The sequence below is a fragment of the Mobula birostris genome, chromosome 1 (assembly GCF_030028105.1).
Source record: "Mobula birostris isolate sMobBir1 chromosome 1, sMobBir1.hap1, whole genome shotgun sequence".
Taxonomy (NCBI): Eukaryota; Metazoa; Chordata; class Chondrichthyes; order Myliobatiformes; family Myliobatidae; genus Mobula; species Mobula birostris.
Genome location: NC_092370.1, coordinates 133,811,061 through 133,823,547, shown reverse-complemented (window position 1 = coordinate 133,823,547; position 12,487 = coordinate 133,811,061). Strand labels below are relative to the sequence as shown.

Genomic DNA, 12,487 nt, shown 5'->3' with positions numbered 1-12,487 from the left:
TGCTTCCCATCACTCAACGCTCTCCCAAGCCCCTTGCTCCTCCTCCCACTGTGACGGTCCCGTGATCACACTGTCCTGAATCCCCGCTCTGCGCTCCTTTTAAAGCACTCTCCTCAGCTGCTTCCCAGCAGTGCTCTTCAGAGCCCCTCGCTCCTCCTCCTGCTGCGACAGTCCCACGATCACACTGTCCCCTCTGCCATCCGATTCCTAAATGGACATTGAAGCTTTGACACTACCTCACTTTTTTAAAATACACAGTATTTCTGTTTTCGCACTTCTTTTAATCTATTCAATATATGTAATTTATTTACTTGTTTATTTATTGTTTTATTTTATTTATTATTATTTTTTTCTCTCTCTGCTAGATTATATATTGCATTGAACTGCTGCTGCTAAGTTAACAAATTTCATGCCACATGCCAGTGATAATAAACCTGATTCTGATTCTGATCTACTAGGTCTATGGATTTTGGGAGGAAATCAGAGCACCCGGAGGAAATTCACTTGGTCACTAGGAGAACGTACAAACTCCTTAGAGCTGGCACCGGAATTGAACTCTGAACACCAGCACACTGAACTGTATTAGCATTGTACTAACCACAGCATTAATATGGAGCCCAGATACATACTACATACACACAGTGTAGTTTTACATACTACATACCATATACATACTACAGACAGACATACATGTGTAGTTTTGTGTTCTTTTACTTAGTTCAGGGTAGTTTTTGTATTGTTCATGTCGCACCATGGTCCTGAAAAACATAGTCTCATTTTTACTGTGTACTGCAGGGGTCCCCAACCTCTTTTTGCACAGCGGACCGGTTTAATATTGACAATATTCTTGCGGATTGGCCGACCCGGGGGGTGGTGGTGTTAATCACGACCGGAATATAGGTGATAAGTCAACTATAAGTCACTTATAAGTGGCTAATGCACTCAATTTCCTCGTATGAATATAGTGATAAGTCAATTATAAGACACTTATAAGTCAAAAGCATAACATTTTAGGTAACACTTGGATACTAAACACAGCGCATATTTTCCTCGTGTGAGCATATAAAATCATTGCAACACACCAATATCGCTGAATCAGTGGGAGGTCTGAGCTTGTTTCTCTGCAATTAGACGATGCCATCGAGGGGTGATGGGAGACAGCGATACTCGAAGGGGGTTCCTTATGTCCAGTCTATTCCTCAATTTAGTTTTCATTGCATTCATTGCAGAAAATCCCGCTTCGCAGAGATATGATGCTGGAAATGGAAGCAACATTTTCAGTGCTGACATGGATGATTCACCAGGGACATCCACAAATGGGTCATGAACCAATTCCTTTGCACGTCTTGGGTCATTTGCGGTTGGGAAGTAACGCTCAAATTCTGTCAACAGCGAAGACAGGTGATCGCGCACCAGCTGTGAGCCTCAGTCTCTCCCAAAATCCCAGCTAATGTTGGGAACATGTCAAATATGCCCCTGTCCACTCGCCGTCCCCACAGTTCCAGTTTGGCTTTGAAACCAGACACTTTATCTGCCAACTTGAAGACAGTTGTCATTCTCCCCTGAAGTGACAAATTGAGTATCCACTCCTCGTCACTGAAGTTTGCTGCCAGTGGTGACTTTTTTCCTGAAAGAAATCTCTGTAGCTGCTCACTTAACTCAAAAGTACTGGCTAGGGCTCTCCCCCTTGATAGCCTTCTGACTTCAGTGTGTAAGAGAAGGCGCTTGTGCTCTGCATCCACTTCCTCGCAAAGCTGCTCAAACAGATGTTTCTTAGCCTTAGCAATACAGTTAGCCACTAAGTACGATGCTCTCAGAGCAGCAGCATTTGTGGAGGTGGTGGCTCTCAGCACTTGCTTCTGTCCCGCTTGCTCACGTTTTTTTCCACTCAAAAAACTCAACGGGTTTGTCTTTTAAGTGCAGGGTGCTTGGACTCAAGGTGCCGAAGCAGTTTTGAGGGCTTCATTGCCTCATTAGACAGCTTGTCTCCACATATCACACACAGGAGTCACCAGTCGCAATAAAGCCATATTTTATGTACGACTCGTCGTATTTTCTGTTGAAGGCAGATTTCTTTTTTTTTTGTAGTCTCGGCCTCAGCTGTCTCTGTGTTATCATCATCGTTAGGCCTTTTATGTCCCCTACCACCTCTTCTAAAGAAACTCTCCAGCGACGTTTGTTGTTTACTGATTATACCGTCAAATCATATCATTTCCTCACGGACCGGCAGCACATGCTTTGCAGCCCGGTACTGGTCCACGGCCTGGTGGTTGGGGACCACTGGTGTACTGTACCATCAGTTATGGTTGAAATGACAATAAAAAGTGACTTGACTTGACAGACTTGTCCAGATATTAGGAATTTGCTGTAGTGTGTTGGTCAGGTTGCAACACACAACAAAAAACAACATTCAACAATTATAAAGAATGAAAAATTATAGAAAAAGTAAAGTTAGAAGTACAGATATTGAATAAATACATAACACATTATACATAAATACATAAATTCCAGCATGTATTTACAATGTAAAGAGTATTATAAAAACTGGTTTAAAGTGTTTAGAGAGCCATGCAGTGACTGGGGTAATAGGTGAAGAGAGACGGAGCAGGTTACTAGAATGATTGATCAGATTAACTGCCTGGGGAAAGAAACTTTTAAGATGGCACGAAGATTTTGCTCTAATAGTCCTATAGCACTTTCCAGAGGAGAGATTTCAGAGAAGGCAGTTTGCAGGTTGGTTAGTAGCCGCAATGATTTTTCTTGGCCAGTTCTTCATCTGGGACATGTCAAACCTTGACATGGATGAGCTACAGCACAGAAGACCACAAACATACACCCAGTGGCTACTTTATTAAATATAGGAGGTACCTAATAATGTAACTACTGAGTGTACCTGGATGAAGCCTGTATCCACTTGTTCAATACTCGGAACATTCATTTTAGCTTCATCATGTTGTTGTATCCAGTTAATGGAGCGGGAAGAAAGATTTTCTCCTACAGAGTTGCCTTGCAGCTTCAGGATGTGTCAAAATACTTTGCAACCAATTAATTACTTTTTGAAGTAAGTAACACTGCAGCTAATTTGCAAACAGCATGTTTCTACAGCAATGTGGCAATGACAAACTAATCTGTTTAGAAGTAATGCTAATTGGACAAATATTACACCAGACACTGATGACAGCTTCCAAGCTCTTCTTTGAAATAGTTATAAGGGATTGTTTTTACGTCAATGCTGGAAACACTAAGCAGGTCGGGTTGTGTGTGTGGAAAGAAGCCCATAGCTTTCAATCTGAATCTCTTCCATAGATACTGCCTGACCAGCTGAAGAGAATATATTTGCAGTGGAGATAGTCGATATGATGGAACAGAATACAATATTCGGAATACTTTGGCTCAGTAGAGAATAAATTTAGAATCAGTGACAAATGCTTTACATTTACGGACCAAATGTTTCTATTGGTCATTCCCATGAATGTTATTCAAATACAACCAGAAACAGCCTATCTAAATTTGATTAGTTAATGCTGCAATTCCACTGTTGCAACAGGATTGATACCCAAGTCAAAATCATGTTGTTTCTCTATATGCCTTCAGTCCAGGCTCTTACAAGCAACAAATTATAAATATTTTTAAAATACAGCTATGGAGTATTTCCACATCTGATGAAGCTGGTTGGATAAAGCATTAAACGTTAACATGAGCCATTATTGCAATGAAAAAATACAAGCCTGTAAAGTTGGGAGAAGGACTAGTTGAAGTACACAACAGGGGTTTGTGCTTTTTACATTCAGGAAATCCAAAATACTTTTCTGAAGCCAAGAACACCCTCCAATCTCTTCCAAATTATTGAATGATTTACACAAACAAAATGCTGGGGGAACTCAGCAACTCGGGCAGCCCAAGATCATTTAGCGTGAAACATCAGCTGTTCATTTCCCTCCACAGATGCTGCCTGAGCAGCTGAATTCCTCTGTTTTGTCTGTATTGTTCCTGATTTCCAGTGTCTACATTCTCTTGCTTGTGTCTCAATTGAACGGATTCTTGCTTCCAAAAATTGCTTCAGTGGTTCCATGTTAGAGCTCTTCAATTAGATCTTTGCCTTTGTTACTAAAATATCTCTGATATGCATCACAAATTATATTCATTATAACCAAAACTTCTCATCTCCTCCCAGTAATATTTCTGCCCCATGCTTATCAGGAATCTGTTTACCACTGTGTTAATATATTCAGAGACTTAGCTCTTTGAAACTGAGAGTTCCAACAGCCCAAAATCAATTAAATAATGAGTCCTTATTTTTAAGCAGAGATCTCTAGCTGCAGGTTCTCATTCAAGAGGAAACATCTTCTCCCACGTCCACCCTCTGTAAGATCCCTCAGGATTTTGTACATATTGATACATTCTAATGAATTACAATTAATTGTTTTATGTAAAAATGCATATATTTAACAAGATAAAAGCTCAACTATGCTGGATTTCTTTTTTTTTACGACAACAAAGTGAAAATCACTTGAGGATTTTAGACAGGGTTAACGCAAGCAGGCATTTTCCACTGATGTTAGGTAGAACTACAGATCATAGGTTAAGGGTGAAAGGTGAAATACTGAAGGGGAACTTCTTCACTCAGAGGGTGGTGCAAGTGTGGAACGAAGTGTGGAATATGCCTGGATGGGAAGTATATGGAATGATATTGTCCATGTGTTTGCCGATGAAACTAGGCGGAATAACAGTTCAGCGTGTGTAGGTAGCCTGAGGGCCTGTTTCCGTGCTGTAGTGCTCCATGACTATATCTACGGTATCTGCTGATCTTCACTTGGGTGACCAAATCATCCTATTTCATCTCCTTCTTTTCTAATTTGCAGCACCTAATTCTATTTCTAATAATGCAGTAGTACAAGTGAATCTCCTGCAGATACTCTCTTCCCACCCCTGCATTATTGCCACTGGAATCCATCAGATTCTGTCCTTGATTATCTCCATTCTCCCTCAGCAACATCAGCTGTAAATTCATCAGGTTCCACAAGCAGTCCGGTAATAGCTAATCCTACATCGCGACCACCTCACAAAAATCTTCACTGCTTTTGATTTTCATATTGCTTGTATGCAATATATTGCATCCACATGGAGTGCTGTCAGAAGTAAACAGCAACCATCACCAAGGAACTCCACCATCAAGACCATGTTCTTTTTCCACTGCTCCCAGGAATGAGGTCCAGGAGCCTTAGGTCCCACATTACCAACATGAAGAATAGTCATTACCCTTCAACCATCATGCTCCTGCATTTGCGCGGGTGACTTCACTCACCTCAACTCCGAACTGATTCCGTAACCTATGGACACCCTTTCAAGGACTCTACAACTCATGTTCGCAGTATCATTTATTTATTTGTTTGTTTGTTTGTTTATTTATTGTACCTACACTGTTTGTAATCATTTACACATTGGCTGTTTGTCTTTGATTGTAGTTTTTCACCTATTCTATTGTATTTTTGTCCTACTGTGAATGCCCGCAAGAAAATGAATCTCAGGATAGTATATGGCACCATATATGTACTTTGATGATAAATTTACTTTGAACTTTGATATCCTTTATTGCCAGGCCAGCGATTCTCCTCCACTTAATTATTGGCAAGCTCAAAGCTGCCACCTTCAGTCTACGTCACAAACTACATCCCCAAATCACCAGATCCATTCCACTTTCATCCTTTGACTATGGCTAAACTTGACCTTTTGATGGCTCTTGGTCTGTACTCACTGGAGTTTAGAAGAGTGAGGGGGAAATCTCAATGAAACCTATCAAGTATTGAAAGGCCTGGACAGAGTGGATGCGGAGAGGATGTTTCCTATAGTGGGAGAGTCCAGGACCAGAGGGCACAGTCTCAGAATAGGACATCCCTTCAGAACAAAGATGAGGATGCCAGTGGGTGGTGAATCCAATGAATTCCATTGCCACATAAAACAGTAGAGATCAAGTCATTCTGTGTATTTAGGGTGGAGGTTGGCAGGTTCTTGATTAATAAGGACGTGAGAGGTTATGGGAGAATGCAGGCGAATGAGGATGAGAGGGATAATGATCTTGCTGAAGGCCATATCGGTGACACTCAGGTCTGGCAATCATGTAAAATAACGAAAGTTCAAATACAACCTCTGGGAAAGCCATTCCACATGCAAAGTGGCAATTCCAGACCAAACTTCATTTATTTATTTAGAGGTACAGCATGAAGTAGGCCCTTCGAGCTACACTGCCCAGCAACCCACCAGTTTAACCCTCACATAATCATGGGTCAACTTACAATCACCAATTAACCTACTAACTGGAACATTTTTGAACTGGGGGAGGAAACCGAAGCACCCAGAGGAAACCCACAAACAAATGGGAAGGAATGTAAAAGCATGCTTACAGAAGATGCCGGAGTTGAACTATGAACTCCGATGCCCTGAGCTATAACAGAGTCACGCCAACCGCTATGCTACAGATGCTCTGTAGCTGGGGCAGGGCTAGAATGCCATCACTTCCTACAAAGTGAAACTAAGCAACATAGGAGACAACAAGATTTCACTCCCAGATGAGCTCAATGGCTTTTATGCTTGCTTTGAACGTGAAAACATGGAAGCGTGTCATCTAAAGCTTTGACAAACTTCTATAGATGTGTATTGGATAGTACATTGATTGGTTGCATCATGATCTGGTATGGAAACACGAGTGACCTTGAATGGAAAAAACTTACAAAAAGTAGCGGATACAGCCTAGTACATCATGGGAAAAACCTTCCCACCCATTAAACTCACCAAAATGCAGGAAAGCAGCATCCATCATTCGAGACCCCACCATACAGGCCATGCTTTATAACCATATAACCATATAACAATTACAGCATGGAAGCAGGCCATCTCGGCCCTTCTAGTCCGTGCCAAACTCTTACTCTCACCTAGTCCCACCAACCTGCACTCAGCCCATAACCCTCCATTCCTTTCCTGTCTATATATCTATCCAATTTAACTTTAAATGACAACATCGAACCTGCCTCAACCACTTCTGCTGGAAGCTTGTTCCACACAGCCACCACTCTCTGAGTAAAGAAGTTCCCCCTCATGTTACCCCTAAACTTTTGCCCTTTAACTCTCATGTCCTCTTGTTTGATTCTCCCCTACTCTCAATGGAAAAAGCCTATCCACGTCAACTCCATCTATCCCCCTCATAATTTTAAACACTTCTATCAAATCCCCCCTCAACCTTCTACGCTCCAAAGAATAAAGACCCAACTTGTTCAACCTTTCTCTGTAACTTAGGAGATGAAACCCAGGCAACATTTTAGTAAATCTCCTCTGAACTCTCTCAATTTTATTGACATCTTTCCTATAATTCGGTGACCAAAACTGTATACAATACTCCAAATTTGGCCTCACCAATGCCTTACACAATTTCAACGTTACATCCCAACTCCTATACTCAATGCTCTGATTTATAAAGGCCAGCATACCAAAAGCTTTCTTCACCACCCTATCCACATGAGATTCCACTTTCAGGGAAATATGCACCATTATTATTCAATCCCTCTGTTCTTCATTCTTCAATGCCCTGCCATTTACCATGTATGTCCTGTTTTGATTAGTCCTACCAAAATGTAGCACCTCACATTTATCAGCATTAAACTTCATCTGCCATCTTTCAGCCCACTCTTCTAAGTGATCTAAATCTCTCTACAAGCTTTGAAAACCTAATTCATTATCCACAACTCCACCTATCTTAGTATCATCTGCATACTTACTAATCCAATTTACCACCCCATCATACAGATCATTAATATATATGACAAACAACACTGAACCCAATACAGATCCCTGAGGCACACCACTAGACAGCGTCCTCCAATCTGACACACAGTTATCCACCACTACTCTCTGGCCTCTCCCATCCAGCCACTGCTGAATCCATTTTACTACTCTTTACATTTTACTTTCTTGTCTCTGCTGCCATTAGGAAGGAGGCACAGGAGCCCTCAGGACCTACACAAGCAGGCTCCTCAACAATCAAGTTCTTAAACCAGAGGGATAACTTTATTCAACCTCACTCACCTCAATACTGACTGTTCTAACAACTTTCAGACTCACTTTCAAGGACTTGTCATTTTAAGTTCTCAATATTTATTGCTTATATATTTATTATTATTATTTCCCTTTTTTCCTTTGTATTTACTGTGAATGCCTGGAAGAAAATGAATCTCAGGGTTTGTATATAGTGTCGTATACTGCATGTATTTTGCTAACAAATTTACTTTAATTACATTGAGTAAATCAATCATGATAGAATCACAGAGCAGACTCAATGGCGGAATGGTGCAAGTGTGCTCCTATACCTTCTGAATCAGACTTCCACAGTTACCTCAGCTACAGCTCCCTCCCACCTTGTCTCTTGAAAGGACTCCATTCTTTCCATTCCACCACTCCAAGGCGTGAAATGACCCCCCTTTCTCAGGAAATCCTTTCTTCTGGGATTGATGGAGCCATCATATACACACAGTAGCCACTTTATTAGGTACAGGAGTGGAACCCAATGTGCTCTTCTGCTGCTGTAGCTCATCCACTTCAAGTTTAAATGTGTTGTGCATTCAGAGATGCTCTTCCACATGACACTATTGTAACACGCGGTTATTAGAGTTACTGTCGCCTTCCTGTCAGCTTGAGCCTGTCTGGTCGTTTTCCTCTGACCTCTCTCATTAACAAGGTATTTTCCTCCACAGGACTGCTGGTCACTGGATGGTATTTTTTCCTTTGTTTTGCATGCAATTCTCTGTAAACTCTAGAGACTGTTCCGTGTGAAAATCCCAAGAGGTCAGCAGTTTCTGAGATGGTCGAACCACCCCATCTAGCATCAAGAATCATTCCCTGGTCAAAGTCAATTGGGTCACAATTCTTCCCCATTCTGATGTTTGATCTGAACAACAACTGAACCACTTGACGATGTCTGTATGCTTTTATGCATTGAGTTGCTGCCACATAATTGGCTGATAAGATATTTGCATTAATGAGCAGGTTTACAGGTGTACCTAATAAAGTGGCCACTGAGTGCATTTTTCTGCAATTCCCATACAATAAATCTCACTCCTCTATCGCTCCAGGCAGAGCAAGATAGTTTCTTTCATTCTCACCTTCCACTGCACTGACCTCTGCATCCAGCATATCATCTCCTTCAGAACCCAAAAATAGGCCCCTCACCCACTTCCATTTCCTTTATTTTGCAGGGACCACAGTCTTCATGACCCGCTGGTTAACTCATCTCTTCCTCAACGTCTCCTCATACTTTCCACTGCAACTAAAGGAGATGCAATAACTCTCCCTTCACCTCCTCCCTCACCACCACCATCCATGGACACAAAAAAGCTCCCCAGATGAGGCAGAGATTCATGTGCACTTCCTCCAACATGATCTATTGTATTTGGTGCTTTCAGCGCAGCTTCCTCTGCTTCAGTGAGTTCAAGTATAGCCAAAGCAGCTGTTTCACAAAGCACTAGCAATCCATCCACACTGGCCAGCGTGACTACAAACAAGAGATAATCTACAGATGCTGGAAATCTGAGTAACACTCACAAAATGTTGGATGAACTCAGCAGGCCTGGCAGCATCTATGCAAATGGCTGCAAGTAATTTTAACTCCACATCTGTCCTCATCCTTCTACAATGCTAAACACTAACTCCAATGCCATCTCATATTCCACCTGCGTAGCCATTTTTTTTCAGTGTGATCACTTGAGTCAGGTGTTACAGTCTAAGGGGTTGGCTATTGGTAGATCCTCAGGTGGCAGAGACTGATCTGGAATCCACATATCCAGGATATTAGGGTGGAATCCCTGAATAAAGAATGTTGTGCATGACTTTGCTTAGTGTATGCACCACCACACAAACTGAGGTCAGGGTCCAGCAGCATGGAATGCAAGACAACTAGGGACCCTTCATGGCTACAGCCTTCTTCCACCCTTACGACTGTTGTGTTGTGTCCTCATCTTCCACCAGCTCAACTGTTGAGGTCTCGGTTAGATTACTCCATGTCTGGAACTTTCCCCTTGACCTTGCCACCAAGGCTGAATTGCAGACAGTATCACTCTCTGGATCTCAGGAGCTCACAAGCCTGTCCAGCACAGGAAGGTGGCAATCCTCCAAGAAGATTGGGTGGACTATAGAACAATGACATCAACATTGAAAGTAGCAGTTTTAGATAACCCACACCCCTTGCGTTCCTTTCAGACTCCTACGAGCCCACTCAGTATCCCTCTTCCATTTTCCATCTTTTCCATTCAACTCCCCAGGCTACCTTCTTACCAAGACTTGTTAGCCTCTCAAAGGTGGTTCCAACTGCCCATCAGCCACCTAGGTCTCTTTTCCATTGGTTCTCCTTTCTTAACCCCTCCCCTCCTATTTCTATCTGACCGTAATTCCATCTAACCTCACACTCTAGCTTATTGTGATCTTGCACCAAGCTCAAGGATACCTCCTACCCAGCTAATGTGAGAACATTGAATGGGTTCTGAGTTCTTCACCTCACTATCTTCTTCTTATTGATCTTACGCCTTACTGTCTACTTGCACTGCACTTTCTCTGTAGCTGTTCCATTTTATTCTGTATCATTTTACTTTGTTCTACCTCAACACACTGTGTAGTGATTTGATCTGTATGAATGTTAGGCAAGACAAGCTTTTGACAGTACCTTAAAACATGTGACAATAACCTTGTACCTGAGTCCGCGAGTGTCTGCAGATCTGCTGGGGGAGTCGAAGGTGCAATGTTTTTGATCCTCCAGTATGCAGGAAGCAGGAGGCTGGAGAAAACAGCCTCATCCTGGAGTTAGAGGACTGTATATTCACACCACAAGGGTGGTGTGGAAATTGCAGCAAGGCAAGGGTTAACATAATGACCAGGCAAGGATAGAATGCAGATAGAGTGCAGACAGCCCGGGCAAGAAATTTCTTTGAAAAACATAGCTTCCCTTTGCACAGCAGGTTACCAGAGCCATTTTGCTTACGGAGATGAGATAAGAATGTAGCAGGAGGATGCAAACCACACAGACAAACTAAGGGGCAATTACTTTACTAATGGCAGGATATAAACAGTTATTAGCTTGTAGATTCTACTGGCTTTTAACAACTCTATTGTAAACGGCGATTGATGTTGCAAAAAAGGAACTTAAACATACACAGTTTACCAAATGGTCACCATCCATAACTGTTAGTCCAATCTGTATAAAAATAGCATTTATCTGTCAGAATTCATAACAGTGTGGCTACAGGGGCCATGCTGTTCTCCTTGTGCACAAGTAAAATCAAGTGTGATTGAGGAACGAGTGTGAGTTTTCAGAGTCCGGTTACTCGGTGATAAAAATGGATGGTTGGCATGGTGGAGTGGGGCTTGTTTTGATGTTGGTGCTTTGTAGCTTGTTGTGTTCTGTGATGTTCTGCTAAGCAAGATGGGTGCGCTATGTTGGAACCAGAATGTGTTTCTGCTGCAAATCTTTCGGTTACGCTGGTAGTTAACTCAATCAACATACTGTATTTCACTATATTAAACACACACAAAATGCTGGAGAGACTCAGAGGTCAGACAGCTTCTATGGAAAAGAGTGAACAGTCGATGTTTCAGGCCAAGTTCCTTCATCAGGTGTGGGTTGTTTAGGATTTCCAGCATCTGCAGATTTTCTCATGTTTGTGATATTTCACCAAATGCTTTGATGTACTGTACATAATAAATAAACATGAATCTGAATAATAAATAAATTCCAGTTTCCTTATCTGTTTCTCCTCTTACTTACTGACCTCAGTCTCAATACTCCCTCTCTCTTCTATATTTGGCTCTCATCCCTTTACGCTCTCAGTCTAAGGATCGCGACCCAAACTGTCAACCATCCCTTAGCCTCCACATCTGCTGTTTGACCTGCTGAGTTCTTCTAGCACTTTAAGTTTTGTTGCTGACATCCTGCAGATTTAGTTTGGCTTGATCTTCAATTGAACTTTCAACAGCACATCCATTATTCAGAAAATAATAACTTTCCAGAAGAACTCAAAGGGCTAAGCTGTATTTATGGAAGTGAAAAGATGGTTAACATTGTTAGATTAGGGTGCAGTATTCTGCTTTTTTCTTGTTGATTTCTTGTAGCTTACATTTCCTACACATGCTTGTATTACAGCATCACCTATACACATGAAACTGTTCAGTGAATTTTCCAGTAATTACTATAGTTGTTTTGTATTTGGTCAAGAAACTTCTTAGTTTTCAGTAACAGGTGTCAGGAAACTTGGATCTGCCAATTTACAGATTAATTTGTTATTACTCGAACTTTGGTCATCTCTAGCCTGAGTATGAGATGACCACACCTTCTTTTTCCACTTTTTATTTTATTTATTCTCTTTGCTCCTCTTCCTTGTTTGTTTCCCATTCCTGTAACATCTAATAAAACGATTGTAAGTATTAAACGTTATGCTTATTCTTGACTTCTGAA

At 41.6% G+C, this 12,487-nt stretch overlaps 1 long non-coding RNA gene across 1 annotated transcript in view; it reads left to right on the top strand.

Moving 5' to 3' along the window:
• Positions 1-12,487, top strand: part of LOC140199993 (uncharacterized) — a 123,061-nt gene that overhangs the window by 88,002 nt on the left and 22,572 nt on the right. The window lies entirely within an intron of this gene.